The sequence below is a fragment of the Lactuca virosa genome, chromosome 9, assembly GCF_052849685.1.
Source record: "Lactuca virosa cultivar CGN04683 chromosome 9, Lactuca_virosa_CGN04683_v6, whole genome shotgun sequence".
In the NCBI taxonomy this organism is placed as follows: domain Eukaryota; kingdom Viridiplantae; phylum Streptophyta; class Magnoliopsida; order Asterales; family Asteraceae; genus Lactuca; species Lactuca virosa.
The window spans coordinates 180,153,409-180,159,528 of record NC_136434.1 but is presented as its reverse complement, the minus strand read 5'-3'; the positions used below and the strand labels follow the sequence as shown (position 1 = coordinate 180,159,528).

Here is a 6,120-nt window from a genome sequence, read left to right as displayed (position 1 = left end):
TGGAAATGGTCCCAACTTGATTATTTACTTAAGTTTTTGCTTATGATGTTTAGTTAGGAAATTAGACTCTTCTTGATTCTCGTATTGTGCATTTTTAGTTATGATTCATTCCAACCTGGTTTTTGAGTGTTTGAGTGTTATATAGACTAAGACTGTTAACCAGACTAAGACTGTTAATCGCTAAATAATCGAAACCAAAAATACAAAATTGACGTGGATCGGTTCGGTATAACTTTGATTTCAAATCTAATTTAATCAGAGATAATCTAAGCTTGTTATAATTTTAAATATGTGAAATGATAAAGATGTCATTTCAAGTTTAAAAAAAATGTTTAGTCTTAATCGATCTAACCTTGGGTGATGGGTCTAAAGTCTAAACATATCTCATAAATATAGTGGTGTTTAAAACATATTTGTGAAGTTCAATCACACACATGCACACCCACACACATGGAGGGTTTTTTTTTTCTTTTTAATAATTAACCCTTTAGATGCCCATAAATATTTATATTTCAGGAAAAAAAAAAAAAAACAAGCCTAGTGAATCCGAGAAATCCAGAAAAGGGTGACTAGATATTGAAGGCATTTTGTCCCGTGGGATTTTGTAGGGGCCAAAATCTGAGCACTTTTGAATTGAAAGCAACTTAACCATGATCATTAGTTTTCTTCTTTTGGTTGGATCTTAACCAACATTATTCTTCTTGTGTCGAATGCATTTTTGTTTTATCCTTCTTTTATACAATAAAACTACTATATGTTATCCTCTCAAAATATTATATATAACTTTTCAAAGTTTTTAAGAGTTTTGTTTAATCGTTTTTAAGAGAAAAAAACTCAAATTAAAGATGGAAGCACAGGTTTAAAGTTTTATTTTAAATAAAAAACTTATAATTCAAAAGTTTTATCAAGTATTTTTTTGAAGGTTTTTTAAAGTTATATATATTATGTTATATATCAAATTACATCTTCGAGAAGTTTATAACTATTTTACCAAATATTTATATACAAATAAAACTTCAGCTATCACCTATCATTTAGTTTTGTTAAACACATCTCATATATATTTATGTTTGGTAGGTCTTATAATTTGTAAATAATTAGTTTTTGACCCGAAAATAATAGGATAAACAAAATGTCTAGGAACATAATTTAGTAGCTCATCATGTTGTGGTTGATATCAAATTATCAATGCTTGGGAATCCCAACTTGCTCTTTGTTCCTCATGGGTCAACCGTGAATGTTATTTAGTGGATCATTATGTTATTGATATGCCTTTCTGTTTTTTATGTAAATTTTTGTAGTGGTGTAAGCTTTTGGACATTTGTTATTTTCATAGTAAGGGATAATATTGTAATATACATTTGTTTACATTAAAGAAAAAGGAATATAAATATCTCCAAACGATCGTAATCCCCATTTTCACCTCAACGGATCAAAAACAAAGCGTTGGAACCTGAAACAACGTAATGAAAAACAACAACAAAAGAACAATATATTCACTTTCCCCATAAACAAAGAAATTGACTATTTTCATTATTTGAGGATTTTAATCTCTCTCTCTCTCTCTCTCTCTCTCCTCTCTCTCTCTCTCTCTCTCTCTCTCTATATATATATATATATATATATATATATATATATATATATATATATATATTAAAATCATCTTATTTTTTTTTAGAAAATGCGAATAAATATATAACATGCACCCAACTAACAAGTAACTAGCCGAGGCAAAGATTAAAAAAAAAAAATCAAATAAGACAAGTATTTTCACAAACATTACAAAATGTAGGAGTCAAGGGCGCGCGACACTTGCAGTCAAAGAGGACAGCCAATCTATAAAACTTTAAAGTTCAAATACAGTGGAAAAAACATGTTTGCCGTTAAACATATTTAAAGTCAAAAATATGTATTTTTACCAAGTAAAAATCTATTTGATTTAGAAATAATCTGTTAATAGTTAATACTTAATACTACAAAAAGTTTGAAAAACAATTATAACTTGTTTAAAATCTCTAAAACATAAATTGTTATGTACCAAAAAAATTGTTGTATACGAATTATTTTTTATTTTTAAACTCAGATGTTTTGTCTGCATGTATGATAATGTTGGATGTTAATTTTGAAATATACATCTATCCAAAATGACAACTTCACGTCTACTGACTCTTGTCTCAACACAAATCTAACAATTCAATATAAACTTAATCGAGTTGCGAAATTTAACATTCCGGACATAATTTCTGGAAATTACTAAAATATTGGTTATTTAAAGAAATATGTTAACATTTATGATGTTCATTCTTTTGATAATCCTTGCATATAAATGATAAAATGAACTTAACCCTATTTATTAAATGTAAAACACACCCTAAGAAATTGTCACTGTTCTCTCACGCCCCATTGGAATTTTGTGGGTTGTCATTTCCTCCATGTCCCATCGATACCCTTCTTCCTCCTACAAATACCCACCACCCCCAAATCCCAATCTCCGAAAACCCACAACTGTTTACTTTTCCTTCCTAATTAATCATCAATGTCGCAGATTCATGACAATGACGATATACAGAGAGAAACCAAGAAGCAGAAGCAGTGTTTTCTCATAAATGATCACGTCGATTTGTTGATAGAGGTGTTGCAGAGGCTCGACGGACGGTCGTTGGGCGCGGCGGCGTGTGTGTGTCGCCAATGGTGTTCAATCGTCCGGAACGACTCGTTATGGGAAAATCTATGCTTCCGACATGTGTCGCCGCCGTCGGTTGGAGTTAGGTCGGTGGTTTTGGCTCTGGGTGGGTACCGGAGAATGTACATGGTGTGTGTTCGACCGGTGGCGAGTCGACTGAAGAGGAGGAGATTCTTTAGCGGCGAGTCGGAGGTGGTCCGGCGAGTGTGGAGCCGGCATGAGGTGGAGCTTTCGCTGTCGTTATTTTGTGTGGAGTATTACGAGAGACTGTTGGGTGGTGGCGGAGGGGTGGTCAGCGGTGAGTCGCCGGCGAAGTCGCTCAAGTTTCTATGCAAGGCCGTGAACGTTAGCTTCTGACTGTTATGAGGAATGGCTTCGTAAGAAAATACTACACAAACGACGGAGTCAGATTTTGATGTTACATTTTTGTTCTTATATATTTGTTGCAATTCTTAATAAATTATTATTCGAACAACTTATAAAAAGTACTAACAGTTCTTTCTATTTTTGGTTGTGGTCTAATCTTAATCCAGAATCTTGTAATCTCATTTATTGATTCCAGAGTAAATTACAAAAATGTTGCTTTTGGTTGGCACTTGCATTTTGAGTCCATGTTTAACATTTTGAGGTTATGGTCATTATAGTTGGTAAAAATTGCACTTGTGGTAAAAACTGTATTGGTTGTCCTACGCTAATGTTTTACGTTTTACCAACAAACATCTCCTTAATGGGTTATTTTGAGTCTATTTTATGGGACAACCAAAAGTATTTTCTTATAATTAAAGTGTATATTTCTTACCGGGGAAAATGACTCTTGAGGGTAATTAACTTTTGCGTTTGTACTCATTTAGTCCCTTTCCTTTTTTTTTGTATTCAATATACCATCGAACTTGTTGTTTGCGTTTACCATAATCCTTTTGACCGGCTTTTGACCTGTGATAGTCGGTCAAAGGGTTATGGTGAACAAAAACAACAAGTTCGATGGTATATTGAGTACAAAAAAAAGGAAAGGGACCAAATGAGAACGAACTCAACAGTTGGTTACCCTCCTGAGTCATTTTCCCCAAAAAAGTTAAATGAAATTAAAGTTGTAAAATTATCAAAAACTGTAACCTTCTTTGGCTATAACGTATATGAAGAGCGTTTCAAAGGGGTAACCTCGTTAAAACATGGTCTATGCTATGTTTACTGTAGTTAGCTGTCAACACCTCTCTGCAAAAGGATATGATTGTGTATGAGAGGTATATTTATCAGCATAAACGTTTACCTCAAGGTATATTATGGTGATGTGTCTACAAAAGCAGCATGATATTGTACATATTGATGTTGTATCTTATCCCATGAATTCGATCTTAAAGCTAAGTAAACTCAAAAATCATAGCACTTGTGATTCCACTCGTTTGTAGACTTGTCTAGAATCCATGATACGATAAATCATTTGATTGGAAATGTAAATGTAGTCATGAAATGCGCCTGCTTAGTCAAGATTCCCCTGATAAATATATAAGTGCATTACAAAGTTGTACATGTATGAATAATGTTCTCTCATTGGTTATGTTTTGAAGAGAAGCAAGAATGAATATCATAAAGTCATTAATATCAGTATGAGATGACGTGAGATTTGTTGTAAATGAGTAAAGGGAAAATGAATCACGAGGGTAACCAACTGTTGCATTTGTTCTCATTTTGTCCCTTTCCTTTTTTTGTACTCAATATACCATCGAACTTGTTGTTTATGTTCACCATAACCCTTTGACCGACTATCACAGGTCAAAAGCCGGTCAAAAGGGTTATGGTGAACACAAACAACAAGTTTGATGGTATATTGAATACAAAAAAAAAGGAAAATGACCAAATGAGTACAAACGCAAAAGTTAATTACCCTCAAAAGTCATTTCCCTTCTTACTGATATGTCAGATTCTAACAGTTTTTTGGATTTAAAAAAAAAAAATCCAAGTCTCATTTACAAGTTTAAAATCATATAAATAATTTCGAAATTTCAAGAAAAATACTTTTTTTTTAATTGAAATGGAATAGAAGTTCAAAAAAAAAAATAGCAAATATAGTGATATTTGAACGACTATAGTGATATTTGAAACTCCAAAATAAACATTTCAGATATGAATAGAGGGAGCTTTTGAAAAAACTTTTCATGCAAATGAGAAAAAAAATCACACATTATCTATTTTTTTTATTAGTCTGGAATAGGGATGAGAGTGGGTCCAAACCCGGACCCGGAAAACCCGGGAACCAGTTAACGAGATTTTTTAGGACCGGAAACCGGATTGGTATATAGGAACCGGTTCCGGGTAAGGTACCGGGTAAAGTGGGTCTAGAACCGGAAAACCCGAAAATATCAAAGTGGGTCGAATGGAACCGGGTAAAGTGGGTCTAAAACCGAAAAACCCGGGGAACCGGGTAAAGTGGGTCGAATGCATGTTTTAAAATTTCACAACATATAAAAATAAAGCTGAGAAAAAAAAAAGAAAATTCGCAGCTTTGATATCCCAACTTTGGGAGACTATAAATCAATGAATATGAAACCAAAAATGACAAAATTATAGTCTAAAATCATGTACAAACTCTATACTACACTTTGGAAAAAACCACATGCTATTCCGACTTCAAACGAATTAGATATGCATGTTTTAAATCTATCACAAAATACAAAGAAAGCTGAAAAACATAAAATTTTCAGCTTTGATATCCCGACTTTGAGAGACTATAAGTCAATGAATAAACACCCAAAAATAACAAAATTATAGTCTAAAATCATTTACAAACTATAAACTACACTCTGGAAAAAACCTCATGCCAATCCGACTTCAAACGAATGAGATATGCATGTTTTAAAACTATCACAGAATATAAAAAAAGCTGGAAAACATAAAATTTCTAGCTTTGATATCCCGACTTTGAGAGACTATAAGTCAATGAATATAAACCCAAAAATGATAAAATTATAGTCTAAAATCATGTACAAATTATAAACTATACTATGGAAAAAACTTCATGCCAATCCGACTTTAAACGAATGAGATATGCATGTTTTAAAACTATCACAGAATACAAAAAAAAAAGCTGAAAAACATAAAATTTCCAGCTTTGATATCCCAACTTTGAGAGACTATAAGTCAATGAATATAAACCCAAAAATGACAAAATTATAGTCTAAAATCATGTTAAAATTATAAACTATAACATGGAAAAAACCTCATGCCAATCCGAATTCAAACGAATGAGATATGCATGTTTTAAACTTTTCATAGAAACCGGTTCCGGTTCCGGCCCCTAAAACCGGTTCCGGTTCCTAACACGGTTCCGGTTCTTAAACCCGGTTTACCCGGACCCGAAGGACCCGAAACCCAGATAGATTCATTCTTTAAACCCAGGACCCGGACCGGTTTTACATATCCCGGTTCTAACGATTCCGGTT

At 32.9% G+C, this 6,120-nt stretch overlaps 1 pseudogene; it reads left to right on the top strand.

The window, feature by feature from the left end:
* Positions 1-2,384: 2,384 nt before the first annotated feature.
* On the top strand, positions 2,385-3,259 carry LOC145138591 (F-box protein SNE pseudogene; annotated as a pseudogene).
* Positions 3,260-6,120: the final 2,861 nt, after the last annotated feature.